This window comes from Vipera berus (genome assembly GCF_964194415.1).
Source record: "Vipera berus genome assembly, chromosome: 3".
Classification (NCBI taxonomy): Eukaryota; Metazoa; Chordata; class Lepidosauria; order Squamata; family Viperidae; genus Vipera; species Vipera berus.
The window spans coordinates 116916695-116943048 of record NC_138204.1 but is presented as its reverse complement, the minus strand read 5'-3'; the positions used below and the strand labels follow the sequence as shown (position 1 = coordinate 116943048).

Sequence of the window (26354 nt, the reverse complement as noted above, 5' to 3'; positions counted from 1 at the left end):
CAGCTTGCATGGATACTAAAGTTTTTTTGAGGACAGGTTAATGACAAGATCCCCTGTACCAACCTTTTGGGCATGAGGGACCGGTTCCGTGGAGAGAGGTTTTTCCGTGGACCAGAGGGGGGGTCCTGTTTTTGGGTGCTGCCTGCATCCTGCAGATGGGGCCTCTCTGGTTTGTGTTGACTGGTTTCTGGCATGCTGTGGACCAGTGCCATTCCACAGACTGGGGGTTGGGGATCCCTGCCCTGTATCTTGTAGTTAACTGCACACACCTAACCCATCCAGAGGCAGAAAAAATGCCCAGTCTGCCCTTATTTCTCCTAGACGCAGTTGCCTTTCAGTACATAGACTGAGTTCTTTCTCTGCCACTACTTCCAAACTGTTGAGGAGAATTCTAGATAATAGCTTCCACTATTACGGTATTATGTCTCCATCTACTCATTAGTGATACTACTAGAAAACCTAGTGTTTGCATTGCTTTGCTGTTTCATGGATATTTTTTTTCTAGTGAGGCCAGGAAACCTTGTTGATTTTGTACCTGTGGAAACACAAATCTGAACATTTTGTCAGATTGGACCAGGACAAATATTTATCTTTCTTATCTCTTCCTGGCATCTTATCAGCATGGGCGGATTGCAAACTGGGTCCTATCCACAAAGTTTTCTTCTGCTTACAAAGAACATTATATCTGCATTGGGAACATGCAGGAAAATTGCCAACATGGATTTAAAAAAAGGGCTGATAGGAAGAGCCCTGTTCTCAACTTCTCCTCTTTTAAATAACAGAAAAATACACGTGTTTCTCTACACTACACTAAAGGCAATTTGATGTCACCACCATTTCTGCAGCCCTCAAAAATTGTCTAAAAATGCTTTCATTATTATTAATCCTTGAAACTCATGAGCCAATCAAAGTAAGTTCTCTGCATTGTCTGATCAGTTGGAGAATGCAAAAGGTATCATTCAGTTAATGACTTCGCCCTCATCTTTCATTCATTTTTGGCAATATTTCAAAAAGAAAAAAAAAGAGCAGCAGCAGCAATTTGGGTGTGTGTGTGTGTGGGGGGGGTGTTGTTGGGCTGCAAAGCTACCATTCTTTAAACAGACGGCTGCTTTATGGGATGGAAAAGGGACTGAGTTCAGCAAGGGGCCTACAAGACAGGCTGAGGTAAAGAGTTCCTTGCAAAGGAAAGGAATGGGCTCAATGGACTAACTGAGGCAATGGAATAGGTAGGTGTAGCCCTGATTCGGAGTGGTGTCAAGTCCCCGTGAAGAAGTGCTCTGTGTGGAAAAACTGAACAGTTTATGGGAGCTGCAGAAAGGAGCCCTATTTCATCAACGACAACTCTCACACAACGCAACTCTGCTGGAAATTCAGGCTGGCTTTGAAGAGGTTGTAGTTTTTTATTCCAAAGAAAGAGCAGAGACAAGAGGCAAAGATCAAGAAAGTTTGATATCAGGAACCAGCAGCTGTTTGGTGTAGATTGTGGCTACTCTCGTTTTGGAGGTGACATGTTCTCTCTGTCTGCAGGCTGATGATTAATCGCTTATGTCAGCCTCTAATCCTATTCAGGGGAACAGAGACACAATGGCATCCAGCCACACCTTTAACTCACACAATTAGCAAATTTTATATCAGCTGGGTACATGGTGACAAAGGTTGGCCCAGAGGGCTGCTGAAAAAGCAACCATCATGGTCAGTCTCTAATGATCTTTTGTCCTCAGATGTTTGGCCTCATAACAGCCTTCAAGATTTCCTTGTTCTACTGCCTGGGGGACCATATTCTGTTCTTGATGAAAGCAATACATGGTCTTCCCTGCAACGCACGAATGCTTGCATTCAAGAGGCTTTCCTATACTTGTATTCCCACTAAAAGAGACTAAATCTACCTGATCTCAAGAATCCAGAATCTGAGTTTCTACCAAGATGTTTGATGAGATTAGCTATACCAATATTCTGCAAATATTTTATAAAAGAAAAAAACTAATTTGAATGGCAAAGCTTTACATTCCTTCAAAATCTTAATTTTAAAATGTACAAGATGTAATACCTACATTGCAGGGAGAATATATGCACATATAACCTAACCTAATCTACTTTTTTCATACAGAAGATGTGGGTTTTTAAAAAGCTTTCTTGCTTTTTAAGTGGTCAGTTTTATATTCATAATTATAATGTGAGTTTTTAGGCTAATAAGATAAAGTATAGAAATTTAAGTGTGTTAACTGCTTAAGACTGTATAAAAATGAATAAATACTATTCACCAGGAAGTGGGTCAAAAGATGACAGAAGCACTGAGGCAGAACAAAGCCAGACCCTTTGTACACAAGCTGGTCATTTGTCCAGTTGTCTGCAAGGAGTATAAATCTTTCCATTCCCCACCATCCAGTCAGAGCTGAAGAAGCTTCTTGGATGAGAAACGAAACATCTTTAAAAAAAAAAAGTCCAGTTGCCTTATGAAAAAGCACCTTTAGGATATTGAAGGGGTAGACAGCTTCTGCTTTTTAGGATCAACCATTAACAGAAAGGAACAAGCAGTTAAGAAATAAGCCATAGATTTGGTAGAGTGGTGGGATTCAAATATCTGAACAACTGGTTCTCTGTGTGGACGCCACTTCCAGAAGTCCATTCTGAGCTGGGGGAGGCCTCCGGGCTCAGAGCAGACTTCTGGAAGTGGCATCCATGCGTTCCGGTGGGCCATTCTGGGCCTGAGAGGCCTGCCTGGCTCAGAATGTACTTCCAGAAGTGGCATCCATGCGCTTCCGCTGGGCTGTTCTGGACCTTGCAAAAAAAGGCTAGGGCATTAGCCGGTTCATTGAAGTCAACAAAAAATTAGCTACTGGTTCTACTGAACCGGTGCAAACCAGCTGAATCCCACCACAGAGAATAATCATGGAGACATTGTAAAAGCTATTCAGATGTCAAAATAAGACTATGCCTAGAAAAAGAGGAATAGTGTAGACAGTGGTATTCTCTGTGAATTCTATGGAAGCAAAAGTTGGGTTTTGAAGAAGCAAGATAGCAAAAGTATTGATTCTTTTGAAATTTGGTGTTGGAAAAAACACCTGAGAATATAATGGATATCCAAGAAAAAAAATTGAGCAAATCAACCCAGACTTTTCACTCAAGATAGGCTCAGATTATCCCACTTTGGACACATTATGCAAAGATCTAGCTCTCTGGAGAAGGACAACTAGCAACAAAGTGGATGGATGTTATAGTGATGATATATGCATTATTGGAAGACTTAAAGATTAAGGAAATGATCAGGAAGAAAAGTCCATCTATATAGTCACTAAGAGACACCAGTCTGATGTAAATATGTATTTATTATACAAAGAGTTTTATTCAGAAATTTGAAAAACAATTTATTTGTCTTAAGCTGAAAATAAAAATATGGAAAACATTTTGGAAACTTGGACTTGCAATATAAATTAATATATATTTTCTATTTGATGGAGTTACAGTAAATGCAATTACAAAAGTATTAGCTCTTTATAACCATCTAAGAGAGCCAGTTTGGTATAGTGGTTAAGGCATAGTGGGAGATCATGAGTCCTAGTCTCAATTTAGACATGAAATCAATTGAGTGATCTTGGATAAATCTTTCTTTCTCAACCCTAGGAAGCAGGCAATGGTAAGACATTTCTGAAATCTTGCCAAGAAATCTACAGGGAGTGCATATTGCCAGGATTCAACACTGACTGGAAGGCAATAATAATCACTGGGCTGGGCTCATTAGTAATACCACGTGGGTTGCTGGAGCAGCTAACGGCTCTCCAGCAACCCAGACTACAAGTCTCCAGTGCTACTATTGGCTATCCCTAGGCGGTAATGGTTGATTCAAACCTATTGGCTGCCGCCTAGGGGCTAGACTATATATTGCGGCTAGTTGCAGCCATTTCCTCAGTACAGATTCTTCAAGAAATAAACTATGAGTTTCCCTGTACTCAGTTACCTCGTCTTCATTCCTGCACCAAGGAACCCGTTACACAACACTGGCGACGAGGGTGGGATCCTGCTTCCCTGAAAAAGAGCTGAAGTCTACAAGGGGAAGGCAGCACACGCCGGAGGGAAAAAGACATTTCCCTCCCCCTCTCTCAAGGTCAGCTAGTAAGCTGCGCTAGCGACCTCGTGCTCAGTGGACTCATTCCCTGAGCCTGGGAAGCAGGATTAGGAAGAAAATGCAGGAACCAGCAAAGACAGAATGCCAAAGGTCAGGAGACTTCGAGAATTCGACGTGAAGCACCGAGAGGAATAGCCATCATATGTGTCCCAGGTAGAAAACTACCTCCGGGCAAATCAGATTGCAGAAGAACGACTGATTTGGCCGAGAACCTTTTCACTCCGACACCGATAGAATCGGTCTCCTACGCAGACCTCAGAAAGAAGCTAACCAAACATTTCCAGCCCAAGATGTCTGAAATGGCTTGGAGATTCAAGTTCGAACAGAGAATGCAGCTACCCAGTGAATCAGCTACAGAATTCATCGTGGGCCTGAGGCAGGCCACTCGCCTATGCAAATTCTCAAACTTAGAGGAGAGACTTCGAGACTGGCTCATCTGCGGCCTACGGAACCGAACGCTTCAACAGAGACTCTTTGCCAGACAGAACTTAACGTTTTCAGAAGCACAAGATGAAGTAATGGCCGACGAAGCCGCTGAAAGTGCAGTTCAAACAGTACAGCCCACACAAACAACAAAGCATGAAGAAACGGTCCACAACGAGGATGCCAAACACACTGAAGAATCTTCCGAGGAAGAAGAGCCTGGAATCAACAGACTCCAAAAACAACCCAAAGCACAACACCGCCACAGCCAGCAGCAAGAGAACATTTACAAGGCAGTTCTCTTTCCTAGATGTAAAGGGTGTGGCGGCGACCATTTTCGCGCCGATTGCAGATTCTGATCAGCCACGTGCAGAGCTTGCGGAAGGACAGGCCACATCTCAGTGGTTTGCAGAGCCCACCAGAGAGACCAGCCACCCAAACACCAGTCAGAAGAACCGACTAGGAGAGGTACTGGGGCCCAGGGTCCAGTTAGTGTGGGGTTTTTCAGAAGCCGAAAAAGCGTGTGCCGCACCAGGGCCCGATGCCCCCTCAAACCTAAACTCAGACTCGTGGTAGAGCTACAAGGAGTTCCATGTAAGATGGAATTGGACTCTGGCTCTGCAGTCTCAATTATTTCTCAAGACACTTTTAACTTCGTGTGTAGGCGCAGTACCGATTGGGCCAAATTAAGGCCCTCAGACATAACCCTAACTGACTTTCAAAATGCTCAAGTTAAAGTTAAGGGAGAAGCCACTTTGATGGTAAAATTTAAGGGGTTTTATGGGCAACTGGATGTCACAGAAGTAGGGGGCCAGAGAATGAGTCTCATTGGACTCAATTGGTTTGATGCCTTAGGTATTCAGATTACTGGTATCAACCGGACACAAACTGTAGACCTCGCATCAGTATGCGAGGACTATGCAGATTTTTTTGATTCAGCCCTAGGAACATACACAGGCCCACCTATCTCATTTAAGCTAGATCCCAACGTAGTCCCAATCAGGGTTAAGCCTCGTAGGGTCCCCTTTGCCTTAAAACATAAAATTGATTCAGAAATTGATAAGCATCTAGAAAAGGGCATTTTACAGCCTGTTGATGGTGGGGAGTGGGAAACTCCTATAGTCACTCCACTTAAAGCCAATGGGGAAATTTGCATTTGTGCTGACTATAAATGTACTCTAAATAAAGCCCTCAAGCAACACGCTTACTTGGTACCTGTGGTCAACCACATTTTAGCTTCCTTGCAAGGGGGTACTATCTTTGATAAACTTGATTTATCACAGGCCTATCAGCAATTGCCAGTTGATGAGGCCACAGCTGCGGCTCAGATGGTCATGACTCACAGGGCTTTTTTCAAAGTTAAACACTTACAGTTTGGAGTCAGTGTTGCACCTGGCATTTTCCAGGGAATCATGGAGCATACACTTAAGGGTATTCAGGGCATCTGCCCTTATTTTGATGATGTTATTATTGCAGGGGAATCCCCAGAAGTGCTAGCCAGTAGGCTCAGAGCTGTTTTGCAGAGGCTTCATGAAGCAGGTCTCAAATTTAAAAAGAGCAAGTGTAGTATTGGGGTTCCTTCAACAGAATTCCTGGCTTTCTGAATTGATGTTAACAGCATTCACCCTGCTGATTCTAAAGTGAAGGCTATTAAAATGGCTCCTGGTCCCAGATCCAAAGGAGAGCTACAAGCATTCTTGGGTCTTCTAAACTTCTATCACACATTTCTACCTCATAAGGCTGCACTAGCAGAGCCCCTCCACAGGCTTCTAGATAAGAAAGCTCCATGGAAATGGACTAAATTACATGAAAAAAGTTTCCAGGAATTAAAAGCACTTTTGTCAGAAAAGTCCACTGTAACTCACTACAAACCAGTATGTCTTGCATGTGATGCATCTCCCTATGGGGTGGGGGCAGTTTTAAGTCACATAGAAAGGAATGGAACACAGGTTCCTATAGCATTTTACTCAAGGATATTGTCCTCTGCCAAGCGCAACTATGCTCAGATTGACAAAGAGGCCCTAGCCATTGTTGCTGGAATAAAAAACATTCCATGACTATTTATATGTCAGGGACTTCACGGTCTTTACAGACCGCAAACCTCTGTTGGGACTTTTGACAACAGACAAACAAACCCCCCACATACTGTCACCAAGAATGCTGAGATGGTCTATTTTTCTATCTGCATACACTTTTAAATTGATTCACAAACTGGGTAAAGAAATGGGCCATGCTGATGGCCTCAGCAGACTACCACTGCCACTAATGGAACCAGATCTGACTCCAGCTGCTAGAATTCTGTCCATACAGGATCTACCTGAATTCCCCCTCCATGATGGGGACATTGCTGCAGAAACTGCCACAGATAGAAAACTTAGTAGAGTATTGTCATGAGTATACATGTGCTGGTTGGATAAAAGCCCAGGTTCTGAATTTCAGAACTATTTTGTCAGAAGGCATGAGTTATCTGCCCACAAGGGGTGCATTTTATGGGGAAACAGAGTCATAATTCCCTCTTCCCTAAGAGATAGGGTTTTGCAATCATTACATGAAGGCCATCCAGGCATTTTCAGAATGAAAGCTTTAGCTAGAAGCTACCTTTGGTGGCCTGGACTTGATAAGGACATTGAGGCACAAGTCCATGGTTGTTATACATGCCAGCAATCAAGGCCTGAAATGCCACAGGCTCCAGTTCACAGGTGGGAGGAAATGCACACTCCCTGGTCTAGGATTCACATAGACTACGCTGGGCCCTTTCAGGGACAGCTCTTCCTTATAGTAGTGGATAGCCACTCCAAATGGCTGGAAGTAATTCCAGTTCCTAACATGACTACATGACCATCCAGGTGCTGAGAAAACTCTTTGCCACACATTTATTATTTATTTATTATTTTATTTATTTTATTTATTAGACTTATATACCACCCTTCTCCCGTAGGACTCAGGGTGGTTCACAAGGTTTTTTTTTAAAAAAGACAATACAACAATAACAAAAATTAAAAACAATTAAAATGATTACATTAACCTTGAATAAATAAAAATCCCAATTAGAATCCAATTAAAACCCCAATTAATACTCTCAGTCCAGGCCAGAAAGCTCAAAGAGCCAGGTCTTCAGGTCCCGGTGGAATGAGCGAAGGTCAGGGGCTGCCAGATGTCTTAGTTTCAGACAATGGGGCCCAATTCACTGCTGCTGAATTTCAGGCCTTCCTTAGAGCTATTCTCATCAGACATGCAACGTCTGTGCCTTTTCATCCATCTTCTAATGGTCAAGCTGAATGCATGGTGAGGACAACGAAGGAATCACTCAAGCGCATTGTCACAGGTGACTGGCATCACAGATTGGCAGATTTTCTACTCTGCCAGCATTCTACGCCCTGCACTGCTACAGGGAAAAGTCCTGCAGAACTACGTTGGGGGAGGCGTTTGATCACTAAACAGGACAGGTTGCATCCAGATAGAGTGGCAGCAGAAGCCTCTCGACCAAAGCCCCCGAGGGGGCTGCAAATGGGCGATTGGGTTTGGGCCAGGAACTATGGTCATGGGAATCTGTGGGTTCCTGGTCAAATTACCAAAGCATCCGGGCCCCTGTCTTATGAAGTGGGATTGGAGGGAGGGCGCATTGATCAACTCAGAAAACGGTTTCCAGAATGGCCACTAAATGAGGACTGCATCATAAGTCCCTCCCAAGGTCCTCAAACTTGTGGCCAAGCCAGTCCTCACATGGACTCTCAGGACTTTTCCTTCATAACTGAGGAGGAACCAGAGGGAGAAGTGGGGAGTCCAGGAATGCAACATGGATCCCTTGAAGGAGCAAGCCAACCAGACTTCAGCAACTGCTGTGCCTACTCTGCTGATCAGTCTGACTCTGGGGTGGGCCAACCTGGAGAGGCCAGCCAGAGAGCATCTAATCCCCTTGACGCAGGAGCACCAAGGGACTGAGTAAGTTGGTAGACCACAAAATGACTGGAACTCCAAGATGTTCCACTAGAGCACACAAGCCTCCTTCATATCTTGCTGATTACATTGTAAAATAAAGAGCTATAATATTGTTGCATTGCAGCTTGCCACTGTACTATAGAAACTTACGTTATGATGTGAACTGTCTAGTGTACTGTCAATGAAGGCTTATTCATTCAGGTGCTATGATGTAACTGTCTAGTGTGCTGTTAATGAAGCCTATTCATTCAGACATTGTTTAATAACATTGTAACCTATATGGGTTTTTTTTCTATTACTATTATTTAAGTTGTTTTGATATTGAGTCTTGAAAATTGCATTAAGACTAACTTGTGTTAATATTGTGTGATCTAAGAGGGGAGGGGTGTTATGTACTGGGCTCATTAGTAATACCACGTGGGTTGCTGGAGCAGCTAACGGCTTTCCAGCAACCCAGACTACAAGTCTCCAGTGCCTGCAACAATATCTCTAACACCATCAAACATCCACATCTGCCTATTCCAGGTCCTTAGTAAAGACTCGATAGGCAGACAAAAATGCCAAATCTTGTCTGAACATCTGGCTGACTGTTTGACATTCATTAAATAATAATTTGAATCTTGCAAAATTTCAAAAAGATGCAGATTTTTTTTATTCTCACATGAATATCTGGTTTTGTTGAGAAAGAGAATCACAAATAACTTTTTATTAGATACACAAATGTATTTTGTGCAAAATCAGCATTTACATTTGGAAGTTTTACTTCTGAAAATATGTTTCTTGTCCTATTTTTAGTTTTATTTTTGCATGCAATTAATTATAAATAGAGGAGGATTAACTAACATATCAGCAACTTTTCAGAAGGATAGTTGCAGGGATTCTTGTAGCATGAGAATGTTCAACTTTGATTGATGGGAAGAGTAAATTCATATTTTAAGTGATTATCCACTAGGACTCTGAGATCCCTCTCACAGTTACTACTTTTGAGCAAGGAACCACCTTTACTGTACTTGTGCATTTGGTTTTTCTTGCCTAAATGTAGAACCTCTTCCCTTCTGTTCTGGTTCACAATTGCTATGAAATGGTCTATAGCAGGGGTCTCCAACCTTTCTCACTTCAGGAGGGAGAGAACAGTTCTGTGCAAGTGGCAGGCACACACATTTGCGCTTGCAGCTCCATTTACGGTGTTCCACCGCTTGTGCAAATGGAGTTTCCCGAGTGAGTGCCTGCCGCTTGTGCAAATGTAGGTGTGCATGCTCGCTTGCTACTCATGTGGCCTGGTTTCAAACAGGCCAGGTCAGGACCCGGGGTTGGGAACTCCTGGTCTATAGGATATGATTTGGATGAGGGGATAGATGGGGAACTCTTCAAATTTCCAGAAGATACCAAGCTGGCAGGAATAGCCAACACTCCAGGAGATAGGCTTAAGATACAGAAGGATCTTGACAGACTTGAATATTGGGGACTATCTAACAAATGAAATTCAATGGTGAAAAAAGTAAGGTTCTACATTTAGGCAAGAAAAACCAAATACACAAGTACAGTAAAGGTGGTTCCTTGCTCAAAAGTAGTAACTGTGAAAGGGATCTCAGAGTCCTAGTGGATAATCACTTAAAATATGAGCCAGCAGTGTGCTGCAGCTGCCAAAAAAAGCCAACACAGTGCTAGGCTTCATTAACAGAGGGATAGAATCAAGAACACTTGAAGTGTTAATACCACTTTATAACACCTTGGTAAGGCCACACTTGGAACACTGCATTCAGTTTTGGTCACCACGGTGTAAAAAAGATGTTGAGACTCTAGAAAGAGTACAGAGAAGAGCAACAAAGATGATTAGGGGACTGGAGGCTAAAACATATAAAGAATGGTTGCTGGAACTGGGTATGTCTAGTTTAATGAAGAGAAGGACTAGGAGTGACATGATAGCAGTGTTCCAATATCTCAGGGGTTGCCACAAAGAAGAGGGAGTCAAGCTATTCTCCAAAGCACCTGAAAGCAGGACAAGAAGCAACGGATGGAAACTAATCAAAGAGAGAAGCAACCTAGAACTAAGGAGAAATTTCCTGATAGTTAGAACAATTAATTAATGGAACAACCTACCTCCAGAAATTGTGAATGCTCCAACACTGGAAGTTTTTAAGAAGAGACCAGACATCCGTTTGTCTGAAATGGTATAGGGTTTCCTGCCTGAGCAGGGGGTTGGACTAGATGACCTCCAAGGTCCCTTCCAACTCTATTATTGTTATTATCAACTGATGTATATATTCCAGGCTATAGCCAGTTATAGGTTATTGTTGTTGTTATTGAAAACAATATTGGAAAAAAATCATAAAGGCTGGCTCAGGAATGACAAACAGTTTAATTGGTTTTTGTGTTCTGTTGACCAAGATCACAGAAAATGTAACAACACATGGATGGATGATGTAACAACGGCTGATGGAGGCAGAATTGCTTAAATCTCTTTCACTATGATTTGATTTAGCTTTAATCTAAGCTTGCTAAGCTTGTAAGCCGCCCTGAGTCTTCGGAGAAGGGCGGGATATAAATGGAATTAAAATAAATAAAATAAATAAATAAATAAATAATATTTTTCTTATGATTTAATCTTAAATTGTTTTATTAGACAATTTTTGTGTGTCAGCAGTGTACCCCAACCTCATAAACTTTTGTGATGAAGTACAGAATATAACTTAAGTAGATTAACAGTCCCACATTTTCCAAGCAATTATATTTGAGAAATAGTTAACCTCTTTTGAGAAAGAGAATTGGTTTTTTTTAGTATGCTTCATGTTTATTCTTCTCCAAAGCCACTAGAGGTCCTGTTGCCATTTCTGTGCATTTCTGTTTACTGACTTTTCATGGCTGCCAAGGAAATATCCTGTAGTTACAGAAGTGATGAACAATTTTCTTGTCCTGCCAGTTTGTGGGAAACAAGTTTAGGACCCAGACAGGTACAGAATATCAAATGGTTACTGCAATGAAACAATGCAAATTCCATTACGGGGTACTTTGCACTTCCGTTATTAGTGAGAATTACAGTAATGCTGTTTGTAAACTGGAGAGTACTATCCCAGTCTAAAAACACCAACTTGAAATTGGCTGACTTAAATTTTGGGTTTTTTGCCTGTTTTTTATGCAAAATAAGTTTCTTTGGAGTAATGCTACTTGTATGCCTCCCTTCCTCACAAACCTCTCCAAAAAGGAATTTACTGATTTCAAAATATTTTTTCTCCCAAACATTTTTTGTAGCAAAATATACATAGTTCCACTGATTTTATAATGTTGGTCTGGTCATGAATATCAGGCTGTCAAACAATATTGGTTTGAATAAAAATATGCTATAATAAAAGTTCACTGTTTGGAAGCAATTTATTGGTCCCATGAAAACTTATTTGATTGAGGGAAATACAATGAATACAATAGAAATTTATTTGTTTGGAGAATTGGTCATAATATAATGTGTCTTGCAAAGGTTTTTCCACATACAATTCCTTTAGCTTCTTAAAGTTGTATCTTTTGATCGTGGCATGCAAGTGTAGTAGAAGAACTGAGTTAATTTTGTTTATTCATTCATATCTATTCTGCCTTGTACCATGTTTCATGGTTAAATAATGACATGTTGCACTTTAAACACTGTAGCCCATTTTGAATTAAGAAAAACATTATAACATTCAGAACAAAAGCCAGTAGAAATATGAATTTCTAATCTGTACATTTACTCAGTTGTAAGTCACTTTTGTATCAGAGATCATAGAGAGCAAATTATCCTCAGTCACTGGCACTTGGAAAAGAGAAGTAGCAGAAGAAGAGAAAGAAAATCTAGATCTTTTTGTGCGTGGAGATAATGGTTAGAAAATGACATGGCTATGGAGACAGCTGTTATAGTATAGGTTCCCTGACATATGTGAGGTAGGAATTTAATAGGCCTAGTGTGCACCTTCCTCTTACCCTTTTGACATGCAAATGAGCTGGTTCCACTCCAGCAGGTATCTGCATTTCCTATGAGCCCAGAGCAAGAATAGCATTAAAAAGGAGCGATGGTTACAATACAAATCATTGTTTGTATTTCTTTCTTTGTAAGAATTGTTAGCTGCTCTGGATATTGAGATCCACATTGTTCTAGTGAAAATCAACAGAGACATAATTACAACTTTGTAATGTTGTCATTATTATTTCTAAAACATCTCAAATGTGTAAAGTCTAACAAGCTCACTCTTATGCAGAAAGGAATAATTTACTATAATTCCTACTTCATGTAAATGAAGTAGGTAAGAGTGAAGGGGAATAGAGAGAGAAGAGGATTGGGAGAAATAAATATTCTGAGATCTTTCATATGTGATTAGCCTAGTATCTTTCCTGGATTGATTTGAATCAAAGCAGCTCATTGTTATCACATGTTCCCAGTCATATTGCCTCATTGTAGGCAAAGGTAGTCATAGGGCATTACTTAAAGGTTGAACTTGCCTCTACAAATGCGGAGTGCCATTAAGAGAGTTAGTGGTTTAAAAAACTAAAATGCTTTTCACATTTCAACCAAAGACACAGTAGCTTTTAAACACAGGCTAAGATTTAAATCTGAGAGTATAAGTTTTATTTTAAACAATGGGATTTCTAAAGATATGTTGTTACAGAGACTGAAGAAGTGCAACTGAGTCTAGACTGAATGTTTGGGAAATAATGACAAAATAGAGAAAGGTAAATAAAATCAGAAACTTCTGTTGCCAAATGAGAAATGTATTCTATGATTGTGTGTGTTTATTCTGCTATCAAGAATATAACACCTTGTCCAAAGTTTTTAAATATTTTAAATAATAAAATTTGTTTTTTAAAAAAGAATATAGACGGGGAAGCAAGACTAAACTAATAGTAATAGTAATATAATATGCCTTGGTAGAGCCTTGGTGGAGCAGTGGGCTGATGCCTCCTTAAGTAACACCAGCTGCCTGCAATTAGTGCAGGTTCGAGTCCCACCAGGCTCAAGGTTGACTCAGCCTTCCATCCTTCCGAGGTAGGTAAAATGAGGACCCAGATTGTTGGGGGAAATAAGCTGACTTTGTAATGATGCCGCTTGGGGTGTGTGTGAAAGCCCTAACAAGCAGGCATATACATAGAATGAAGGCTACTGCTAAGCTTGTAAGCCGCCCTGAGTCTTCGGAGAAGGGCGGGATATAAATGTAATAAAAAAAATGCATATTAGGTAACCTCTGAACGGTGAGTATGTTTGTATTCCTACTGGGTTATTTCCAAAATAAATGAGATCTCAGACTTACTGATATAAATTGTAACAAACTGTCTAGCTATTTCATTCATAGGTTCATTAATCACTATATTATTTACATATGGCACATTGTATAAATAAAATATGATTGTTAACAATTGTCTGTTGATCATGATGATGTCCTACCAGCATTCTGGACACTGAGTAATTTTATTAGAGGAGTTGCAGGACAAGTAGCTGAAATAGTCTCTTCAGCAAGGCCAATAAAGAAACTAGTGGTGTCTTAAAGAGTCACAAGTGTATTAACATAAAGGTTTTTGCAGTTTTTAGTTCATTTCATTATCTAGAGCAGACATGTCAAACTCATGACATCACGTGACGTATCGGAGCTTTTTTGCCACTACCGGCAATGGGGTGGGCATGGTTTCTTCATGACGTGTCCGGCCCACAGGCTAGCAGTTTGACACCCCTGATCTAGATAAAATATAGTCCTGAGAAGAGAAAAAGAATAAAATGGGACATGAAAGACAAGGGAAGACTTCCAACAATGTTAAACATAGTATGGTTTGTAAATCATATTTTGCAGCTTCTTTATGATATAGACCCTGGCAGATCATGGTTTAACACAGTATGCAAATCAAATCAGTGGAAATTATCTATAGTGGTCATGAACAAGTAGATAGGTGTGAATTAAAAATTCTTGCACTGATTGAAACAGTTACTAAGGAAAGAAAGACTCATTTGTGGAATCAAGAGGCAAGCTTTATAATTTAACTAAAGAACCTGTACCCTATTGGGTCATTATTTCAGAGATATTTTCTTATCTAAACAGAAAAACAGAATAACCATGCGCATCAAAAAACATTGGGAGCAGGAACAACTTACAACTTCTTGCCAGCTTCCTCATTGAGTTTCCTTGTAGGAAGCTGGCAGGGACCATTGAAAACCAATCTGCCTGCCTGCCTGCCAACTTGCCTATTTACTTTGCTACAGGGTTGGGAATGGTGCATCGGGATGCAAGAGGGTTCATCAGAGACATGATGTGGGTTGAAGATGGTACACAAGAATATAGTGCAAGTTGGGGAGGGTGCACAAAACTGTGTCATGGGCTGGGAATTGCATAGGGCTGGGGCATGTGTCAGGAAGGGTGTGAGGAGATGGTTGACACAGCCACCTTCCCTGCTGACTTTTCCATTGACTTGTAGAAAGCTCTCAGGAAACGTTGGAAATAAGAATTGTGTGACCACAATTGACTGTGTTGGCACTGAAGCAGAAGCAACACAGTGGCACTGAAACAGTCACAACATCTCCCAATATCATTCCTAAGGAAGTAATGAATCTGTTAACCTGTTTTGAGATACCTTGGTTCAATATTTGTTGCCCCATGACACACTGTTTTGCCCAACTGTATGTTAAAACAGACAGGAGAGTATAAAGATTATATTGTGCTCAACAAGAATAAATAAGAGTTCTTTGATCCTAACTTATATTACACTCTTCTGGAAAGAAACAAAGATTATAAACTGAAATTTAAAACTATAAATAACAGTGCAACAGCTATTGGGTGGAACCAATCATAGCTCTATATTCACTGTTTTGGCCCAAAGAATGTTCTTTCTCGCTTGTTAGAATGGAGTTTAAATCTGTTGGAAATTCTGTATTTCAAATATTAGTAACTAAGCCTTCTTATGCATCTTTTAGCCAGTAGTCCCAAAATTCCCTATCAGCATGTTTTGTTTATTTATTAAACATATTTGTATACTATTGCAGTCAGATTTATTCTTGGTGGCTTATCTAAAAAGTATTAGAATTTGGAAGTCTTGATTAAAGAGATCATGCACAATTCCTATCCTTTATAGATCGTCTTCTGCTGTGCTTTGCCCTTTAATGACACTCAAAATCTGCCTCCAAAGACAAACACCTCACTCTACTTGAGCAGGGGGCTAGACTAGAAGACCTCCAAGGTCCCTTCCAGCTCTATTCTATTCTATTCTATTCTATTCTATTCTATTCTATTCTATTCTATTCTATTCTATTCTATTCTATTCTATTCTATTCTAGCCATTTTTAGGCCTTATTCCTATCAGGTGGCTGCATTCAGGGATAAAACGAATACAACATTAAAACTTATAATGCTGCCTTAGAGAGGATTAGGAGAAGAGCCAGCGTGGCATCACCTGAAATCCACCTAGCAGATTTTTCATGTAAAGCAATCAACACATGTTTGCAGTGGGCTTTGCTTTTATTACAGGCCAGCTCTGCTATTTAATCAGCTTTCCGATTCCTTCTGTTTGCACAAAAAGCTGCTAACCCAGATTAAAGAGGAAGAGCCTGCCTAAGAAATGTCAGTGGCATACTGCCATTGCAAACATGCTCCAGCTAAAGCAATGAGGGAACGGTTCTCTCTGGTTAATGTTAATAAAGCATTACAGCTGTGCTTTTCATGATCACCTTGCTTAAGACAGCTAGAGACAGGAAAGGAACATTACACAGAAAAGGAAAATAAATGGTATATATGGCACTGACTAATCATGTCATCAGAGAAGAATTGAAAGCAAATCTTTGTTTTGAATGAGCCACAAGGCTAAAAAAAATGCAATCCATTTTAGGATTCTCTTTTAGCTCTGTTGCAAAGTTAGCTGGCAGAGAAGAAAATAGAAGTCAATACCTTTAGCTTTCATAACCTGATGACCTTCATTTATGTCTGATTTCAGTCCCCAATCACGTTTGGCCATGTTGGATAAGAATTATGGAGAATGAAGTTTTCTATAGATGAGGGTGATGGGCTGGATGCCAAAACAAAGCAAGGTTAGGCATACACTTAAAAAGAGTCCAGGAAGTCTGTACAGTAATTGGGGGGTTTGTCTGGTAAGAACAAAGAATGCTTATTCACAGGGAATATGCATGTGTAAAGGTTGTAACAATTCTAGGTGGTTAGAAAGCTGATGAAAGTAACGAAGACTTAGGCATCTTGCAAGCTCAGCTAAAAGTTAGGAATAGAGATGGCCTGGAGCAGGGGTGTCAAACTGCCGGTCTGCGGGCCGGATGCGTCATCCCAAAACTGCACCCACCCCATTGCCAGCAATGGAGACAAAGCTCCGATACGTAGCGCGATGTCACGTGACGTTGCGAGTTTGACATGTCTGGCCTGGAGCAAATAGAATGCATATTAGATAACTCCTGATGCATTTATTAGCCAAAGCTTAGGAATAAGGATAACTAGAGACCAATAGAATAATTGTTAGATTATTACTGAAATGTTTACTAGATGATATTTCTTGTATATCCCACCTTATCCCACCTTCTGCTTTAATGAAAATGTATAAAGCTTTCTTAATTCTGTGGTTCGAGGTGCCTTGGCATTTTGGCCAGGATCCCTTTTCTTGGAGCGCTTCAGTAAAAGAGAAGAAAACCTGCACCTCGTATCTGGTGTTCTTTATCAGCCTCAGCACCAGGCTGAGACCTGAACTGAGGACAACAATTGAAGGCTGCTAAATTCACCTGAAATGATTCAGGATAGAAAGACAATTCTCTCCATTTGAAATTGTCTTTGGAGGATTCTAAATTATTTGATATATTGGCAATAATTTAGCGACAGCATAATCCCCGCTGCCTTTTAGGGTATTATAAATGAAAATATGTGAGTAAAATCATAGAACAAAAAAGAAACTACATTATTTTTGTATGAATTTGATCAATATGCCTATCTACCAGTATAACATACAAAAAAGCAATTAAAAAATTATAGAATACTATTTTGAGTATGTTGGTATAAAGTATGTCTACCAATTGAATTAAGTTCCACAAAAACATTTTTGTTAATACATCTGTGATTCTTTAAGACTGAATTTGCTATTAGAAATTCTCTGAATTAAAACAAAAGTCAGGAAAAGTTAAACATGGTTGGACTTCATGGAGCAGGGAAAATCCTCACCTATCCAGGTAACAACTTATTATTTGTTCTTTTACCGAATGCTGGGAAATAACTACAGCTGTGAGATATGGCATACCCTTCAGAAAATTCCCAAGTAGACTGTGTAGGAAGAATCTACAAATTAGACATTCAAGAAAGCTGTCCCTTTGTGTTGATGGTCCATTTTCGTACATTTTATACTTAAGTGTGAGCAAAAGATAGAAAGTAGCTGCAAAAAAGTAGTAAGTACATTTTCATTTACATCATTAGACTTCTGTATTACTGGCAAATAATTTGATGAGCAGAGTAATTTCTGATCTCAGCTGTATAGTGTGGACATATCTGTAGTCTCAGCAGCCAATCAGAGGCAAAACATATGTTGTGGAGCTAGCACATTAAACCAATAGACAACTCTCTAACATCCAGGGCAACACATCCAACATTTATCCCTCATGCTGTGGCATATTGATGATGCCCCACTTCAGCTACATGTAGAAGAAGCAAATTTGCACATAGTTATAGCGTTATCAGCATACCTCCACAGCAGTCTTGTGGTCCACTGCAGAGGCAAAATAAGACACAACTCAATAAATCATCAGAGCTACTTCTCCAGAATGAACCTCTCTCATAGGCCCTATGATTGACATGCTCCACAGATCCTTGTAGATACAAATAGCGATTCCTTTATTCTTTTCAAATTCTAACACCAAGAACACTTGACTAAAAAAAAAGAGAGAGAGAGAGAGGAGGAGCACTCCTCAGGTTGTCTGGAAAGAATGTCTAGAAAAAGTAGGGATACTCTGGAAAAAATATTCAAATGTCAGTGCATCCACCATAAAAAAGGGGAATTGTAGCACTTTGACAGTGGATGCCATAATGACAACTTTATTTGGGCAAAAGTCCCTTATGGCTTTTCTTATAATTTAATATAAACTAGCACTGACAAATATCAGAAAATCAGGGGACCATCTGCCCTTGAATTTGTGATACTCCTTACCAAGGTTTTTTATTTTAATAATTAAAACCTTTTATTCTCCTCCTCAGAATATTTCCACTCCTCATTTTTTTGGCATTTCTTTCACTATCTGAAAACCACAAGTACATTATCTCTCTGTTTTTTTTTAATAAACATAACCAATTGTTTCTTTCTTCCATTACACTGTGTGCTGTCATTTACTCATGAAACATTATTATAAGACCAGCATATCAACCTCCTTCTTAAGCTGAAATGACCAGAACTGGTTTAACACACTCAGTGAGATCTAGTCATTCCTGGAAGGAATAATGATTTAATATCAAACAAAACAGAAGACTGACTTCAGTAAATTGATATGAGCATAATGATGAAATATATATGTTCCTCGCAGGCTTTTCAGCTCAGAATAAAGCTGGAAAAAAAACCTGCCTGAAGGGTCAGAAAGTTACTGAATTCCAGGAACGAGTGGTCAGTCTTTGGGTAAGGCAACTTTGTACTTGTGTCTTCTGAAATCAGCTCTATGTGTCTGTGGAGTTTTCTTCAAATTCTAACAAACAGAGGAAGATAAGGGATTATTCTGTCCAACTCACTTAAAGCAAGCGTACTATGCCACCACACGTCTTTCTGCTACCCTAGAGAGCTCTGCAGGGGAAAAAGCCAGGCAAGACATAACCTAATCATTTTAAAAGCTCCCTTAAGAGGGTGGCAACAGGACTGCATCACATGCTAATATTTTAGCTAATCCTCTGCTAATTTATTTTATCAAATTAAAAAATACGGCATTCTCTAAACACCAGGGACATCCCATTCTTAGAATCCCAACAGAAAACCACATGTTCCATTTGTAAAGAAGACTTTTCTGCCAAGAATATAAAATTAATAAAGTAGGATTAAGTGGAGATAGGATTTTAACTGATTCCTTAATCCCAGTGAATAATTAATGATGGCAATTCATGATGTGGTTGTGAATTCATTCCATATTTGAATAATAAACAGCCTCAATGAAACTACAGTGGAGACCACTTTGTAGACCCCCCCCAATAAAAATCCTTTTCTATTCAGTTACTAAAGTGCCATAAAGAAATATAACAGTCATCAGTGCAGATGGTCTGCCAATTATATAAAGGTTAAGATCCTAATCCAATCATGTATTATTGGTATTGCTACAATTGTTATTAAAATTATATATAACTGGATTAAGCGTTCTAGCAGACATCCTCATCATTATACAAACACGACAAAATAAGCACCCATCAAGTGGCTTCTAATCTAAGGAAACAGAGAAGCCAAAATGTGTGACACAATAACATATTGTTTCAAACTGATGATTTAAAATATTTTTTAAAATATTACTATTTCAGAGTGTTTGAATCTTATTTTTGTTCTCAAAATGTAAAATCTCTTTCCATCTATCTTTATTAAAGCTGGGACATGCTGCTCACATGTACATTCCTATAACTTTTATCTTCCCAAAGTGGCAAATCTGAGATTCAGTGACATACTACATCATCTATGCCATAGGATATCAGCTCTGGTTTGAGTTTTGCTGTCATGCCAAATTATTGTGGAATTCAAACTTGAAAATAGCAAGACAATCCTTTTGTTGGAGAACATGGATGGAGTGTGGAGAATATGGGTAACATGAATTAAAAAGATTAAATTATTGATTTTTTGTCATTTAAGGAGTTGCAACATAAGAATGATTTGCTGGAAAGTTCAATGTGATGTCCTTCACTTAAACCAAATTTTTATCTTGATAATATCTATCTGAAGCTATCTGCTTCAAAAATAAAAACAAACTTTACTAAAAAGGTAATGTTCCTAACAAAACAAAAAAGCCTATCACCAAGTGCCCTTCGTCCAGTGCGCTCCCACAGGGAGGGTCTGCTCAGGGTCCCACCGGTAAGAGATTGCCGGCGGGTAACGCCCAGGGATAGGGCCTTCTCAGTGGGGGCGCCTGCCCTCTGGAACCAGCTGCCAGTGGAGCTGAGGACTGCCCCCGACCTCCGTTCATTCCGCCGGGGCCTGAAGACCTGGCTCTTTGAGCTCTCTGGCCCAGGCTGAGGATTAATTTATTTTAACTGGGGTTTTATTTGCACAGAGTTAAGTTTAATCTTTTTTAAACTGGTTTTAACTTTTGTATTGTGGTTTTTAATTCCCTGTAAACCGCCCTGAGTCCTCAGGGAAAGGGCAGTATATAAATGTAATAAAATAAATAAAATAAAATAAACTGTAAACACACATTATAATATGTAACATTGGATGCTTAAGAATACAGGAAAGCCTACAATTCAGAAATTGTAGGGTCCCATACAGTGGTGGGATTCAGATATGTGAACAACTGGTTTTCTGTGTGGATGCCACTTCTGGAAGTCCATTCTGGGCCTGGGCGACAAAAAATTAGCTACCATGCCTGCCAAAGTGGTGCGAACTGGCTGAATCCCACCACTGGTCCCATACTTGATTTTCCATGAATGATCTTTTCAGTCTTCCTATACCATATTTCTCCAGATTTAAAATTACAATAAATTCAGGAAAAGGATATTATTTGAATTTTCTTAATGCTAACCATCTTTCTAGGGAGAAGTTGATGGATTGGGAAAAGAGTGGTCAAAATGTATCATTTAGTCATGAATTTTGCTCTGGAAGACTCAGTGGTTGTTTTTAGATGCTCATCTCCTTTTATATTCAACAACATTCTGGAAACTTATCAGATTGACAGTGGAGATAGATATTGTACATGTCTGTGGCTTCAAAATTAATAATGAGAGGTTTGAAAATTATGTTCTCCATGAAATATACCCTGTCTAAATAATTCACCTTGTTTTCTGTTCCTGTACAAACAATTTACCACTCAGAATCAGAATCAGAATAGAGGTGGAAGGGACTTTGGAAGTCTTCTAGTCCAGCCACCTGCTCAAAGAGGAGATTCTGTACCATTTCAGACAAGTGACTGTCCAGTCTCTTCTTATAAATCTCCAGCGATGAAGCACTCACAACATCTGAAGGCAAGCTGTTACACACTGGTTAATTGTTCTCACTATTAGGAAGTTTCTCCTTAATTCCATGTTGCTTCTCTCCTTGATTAGTTTCCATCCTTTGTTTCTTGTCCTGCCCTCTGGTGCTTTGGAAAATAAATTGTGGCAGCCTCCCAAATACTGGAATACTGCTATTATGTCCCCAGTCCTTCTTTTCTCTAGACTAGCCAAACCCAAGTCCTGCAACCGTTCTTCACATGTTTTAGTCTCCAGACTTTTAATCATCTTAGTTGCTCTTCCTTGCACTTTTTCCAAAGTCTCAACATTTTTTTTTGTAATGTGGCCAAAACTGGATGCAGTATTCCAGGTGTGATCTTACTGAGGTTTTATAAAGTGGTACGTGATTTTGATTCTATACCTCTGTTTATACAACCAAGGATTGTATTAGCTTTTTTGGCTGCTGCCGTACACTGCTAACTCTTGTTTAAGTGATTGTCCACTAGGATTTCAAGGTCCCTCTTACAGTTACTGTTTTTTAGCCAGGTTTCGCCTAATCTGCACTTGTGCCTTTTGTTTTTTCCTGCCCAGTTGTAAAATCTTGCTTTTCTCCACATTAAATTCTATTTTGTTTGATAAGGCCCATTGTTCAAGTCTGTCAAGATCTTTTTGGATCCTGAGCTTGTCTTTTGGGATGTTGGGTATTCCTGGCAGCTTAGCGTCATCTGCAAATTTGATAAGTTCCACTTCTATTCCCTCATCTATGTCATTTATATTGAAGATGGAACCTTGTGGTATCCTACTGCTTACTTCCCACCATTTAGATGTAGTACTATTAAAGATTTTTTACTTGTTGAGTATGGATTGTCAGCCAGTTACAAATCCATCTGGTGGTGATGCTGTCTATCCCATGTTGTTCTAGCTTACCAAGAAGTAGGTTGTGGTCTACTTTGTCAGATGTCTTGCTGAAGTCTAAATATACTATTTCCACAGCATTTTGCTGGTCTACTAATTCTGTCACTTTGTCAAAGAATGAAATAAGATTGGTTTGGCATGATCTGTTTTTAACAAACCCATGCTGGGTTCTTGTTATAAACTTTGTTTATTTCTAGATGTACACAGATCTGTTTTTTGATTATTTTTTTCCAGTATCTTCCAAGGTATTGATGTTAGGTTGATTGATCTGTAGTTCCCTAGGTCTGTTCCCCCCCCCTTTTTGAAGATGGGAACCACATCAACTCTTTTTCAATCCTCTGGCCATTCCCCAATGCTCCAAGATTTTTTAAAGATATCATACAATGGTTCTGGGATAGCATCTGCCAGCTTCTTCAGAACTCTGGAATGTAATCCATCAGGTCCCAGTGATTTATATTTATCAAGGTCAGACAGATGTTCTCTTACCATTTTCTTGCTTATTTTAATTTTTTATTCCTAGTCTGTCTTTTACAGTTAGTTTTTTGGTAGGTTGGTCTATAGTTTCTTTTTGCATGAAGACTGATGCAAAGAATGAGTTAAGCAGAGCACTGCTTTCTCTCTACTGCCTGTTACTTCCTTGCCATCTTCTCTCTTTAGTGGTCTGCCTGTTTTCTTGACTTGTTTTGTTATTTATATGTTGAAAGAAACCTTTTTTTAAATTATCTTTGACTTCTGTTGCAAGTCTTTGTTCATTCTGAGCCTTTGCTTTCCTGACTTTATCTTTGCAGATTCAGGCTATCTGCTGATATTCTGCCTTTAAACTATTGCAGGTAGTTCTTGAGTTACTAATGTAATGGAGCCTGCCTATTACATTCATAACCCAAGAATTCATAGGAGTGAATGGCATAATCTGAATGCGATCACTCCCTGCTTTCACTGACATATTCTCTAATAGAATGCGCAGGTCATTAAATGCACATGAGGTATCTCAGGGTGCGGAAAGCCACAGGGGCCTAGTGCAAAGACAAGACCACTGCGTCCAACCACCAAAGGCCTTTCCCCACCCATTTGGACCTCATGCTCCTCTTTTCACTCCTTGGGGTCCAAAGCTGCTTGGGCCTTTCCTCTCTACCCCATCACCGACCACTAATTTACCTTTGGCACCATTGTCTGAGAGTACTGAACTGCCCATGCTCACCTCCTGTGCAGCCTTGGGTGCTGGATCCCTTGTCCATCCAGGTGGAGAAATGCGGGGTTGGCCTCTCCCCTTTCCTGTCGAACCCCAGCCTCTCTCACAAGCAGGCATGGCCCTGCTCTGACATGTCACTGTGTTTTTATGTGTTTGTCAGCTAAGCACGTTGCAGTCTGCTCTTTGCCAGCTGTGCTGTTATCTTATCATTGTAACCATGGTGAGTGTCACATGTTCAACCATGTTTTGGTTTCATGTCTGGCTCTACTACTGTGCGTGCATGTCAAAACAAATGTTCTTCTTTTTCTCTTTCTCTCTGTGCTGTCTGGTGAGGTAGAGCATGTAGTCAGTTAAGAGCACTTTCTGGAGTGCTGAACCTGCCCAGATTTCACAAATTGCTCCACCGCAGAGCTGGAGAGCTTGGCGCACCATCATCCTGTTCCCCTTGTCTGCCAAAAGCACTCCTTTGCTAAATTGTAAGAGGTGCTCCTAAACAAACCTGCTTTCCACCTCTGTCATGTTTCTCTGCCGCCACGGAGCTGGAGAACCTGGTGCCCCACCTGGAGAGTAGGATTGCTTAGGAGCCCCTCTTGCAATTTGGAAAAGGAATGAGTGCTTTTGGCAAGCAAGGGGAGTAGGGCGGTGGTGCACCAAGCTCTCCAGCTCCATGGCGGAGCAATTTGTGAAATTTGGGGGGGTTCGGCACTCCAGAAAATGGCAGAGCAGGGCCGCGCCTGCTTGTGAGAAAGGCTGGGGCATGGCAGGGAAGTGGCTGGACAAGGGCTGTGGCACCCAAGACTGCATAGGAGGTGAGCATGGGCAGTTCGGAACTCTCAGTTCTGGCACCAAAGTAGCATGTTGCAGCATCTCTGTAGTACTTCATTAGTGTGAATGACCTCTGTGATGTTGCAAGATACCTAACTTTGGGACCTGGTTGTAAGTACATTTGGTGAGGAATGTCGTAACTTTGAACATTCGCTAAGTGAACATTCATAACTCAGGGACTACCTGCATTTGAAATCCTGTCAGTGTTTCCACATTGCCTAATGACTTACAGTCTACAGCAGCCTTTCTCAACTGGAATTCCAGTTTTTGTGTGGCTTTTCATGTAATTGAACTTTGAAATTCACTACCTTGACTGGCTTCAAAACAGAATGGAACAGTTTGTAGAAGCCATGGGATCAGATGGTATTTGTCTTGAGGGCAGGCCATCTTCTGCTGGGAAACTAATGGTGTTTCTTGTGCTATTGGTTGGTCATTTTTATGTTATAAGCCTAGGGTTACATGGAAGAGTATGGCTGGGGTGGGGGGAATCATACCATGAGCTGAAATAATGTCTATGCAGGGGATTCCTGAGAACTGAATATTATTTCAAGGATTCCTCTAGAGTAAAAAAGGGTTGAGAAAGGCCGGTTTACAGTATTGAATTAGTCATAATGATTACATGCCTCCAGAATTCTTTTGCTGGAGTTGAAGCTTTGCCCCTGTTTATAGTTGTATTGTATACTGCTTGGTGCACTGACCATTTTCAATTTTCAGCCATGGTCCAATTAAGCAATTTTAAAACATATTAATTTTATTTTTCCCAACTTTTAAAATTAACATGTTGAGAACTTTTTACTTTCTCATAATTTCTAAGACAGTTATAAGGATATACAATTGCTTCAATAATCAGTTTCAATAATCAGTTTGGAAGCTAAAAGTGAAAATGTAGTAAATTTTCAACTCTGCAATTTTTCATTCTGACCATAAAATATATGTAATAAACCTAACTATGGAGAAAAATCATTCTTATATTAGTTATATGTAACATCTTATTGATTTTTCCCCCAGAATATGAAACTTTATCATACTCCCACCAAAGAAAAAAGAATGTTCCATTCAATTTAAAGCATATTCATTTTGGTTGGAGACAATGTACTTGAATCTCTGATTTTACAATGCTTAAAATGAATTGGCTCATGCTGTTTATGTGCATACAAAAGCAGAATACATAATGTTTCACATTTAGCTCAGTGGGTTAGGACGCTGAGCTTGTCGATCAGAAGGTCGGCAGTTTGGCGGGTCGAATCCCGAGTGCCGCGTAACAGAGTGAGCGCCTGTTACTCGTCCCAGCTTCTGCCCACCTAGCAGTTCGAAAGCACGTAAAAATGCAAGTAGAAAAATAGGGACCACTATGGTGGGAAGGTAACAGCGTTCCGTGCGCCTTTGGCGTCTAGTCATGCCGGCCACATGACCACGGAGACGTCCTCGGACAAACGCTGGCTCTTCGGCTATGAAACGGAGATGAGCACCGGCCCCTAGAGTCGGAAACGACTAGCACGCATGTGCGGGGGAACCTTTACCTTTACTTTATTGCTTATAACATATATAACAGCTGTGGGACAAAAGGAATATAAATTTATATTGCTTCCATTTAAAGGAAGAAAAGGCATCAGTGCTTGGATTTTGGATGACAAAACTAAGAACTAAGACTTAAAAAGAAATCTCATCAAATACAGTTTTGATTTCCTTTAAATACTGTTGTGTTGTGGGTTCTGAAGAGTAGGAATGATGCCAGGCAGATGAGTACAGTCAACAGCTCTTTATTTGGTGACCAACTGTACTGAAGGGTTAGGGGTTACTTGCACTCTTTATATACCTTTCTGAGTATACAGCCAACCAATCAGATTGAACCTAAATC

General features: G+C 40.1%; 1 long non-coding RNA gene across 1 annotated transcript in view; it reads right to left on the bottom strand.

Annotated features, from left to right (window-relative positions):
* LOC308666511 overlaps positions 1–23753 on the bottom strand; it is a 117926-nt gene extending 94173 nt beyond the window's left edge. The window contains exon 1 of the long non-coding RNA XR_014026145.1: positions 23681–23753. This is a non-coding gene — a long non-coding RNA (uncharacterized lncRNA). The remainder of the gene's footprint in view (positions 1–23680) is intronic.
* Between the last annotated feature and the right edge of the window lie 2601 nt (positions 23754–26354).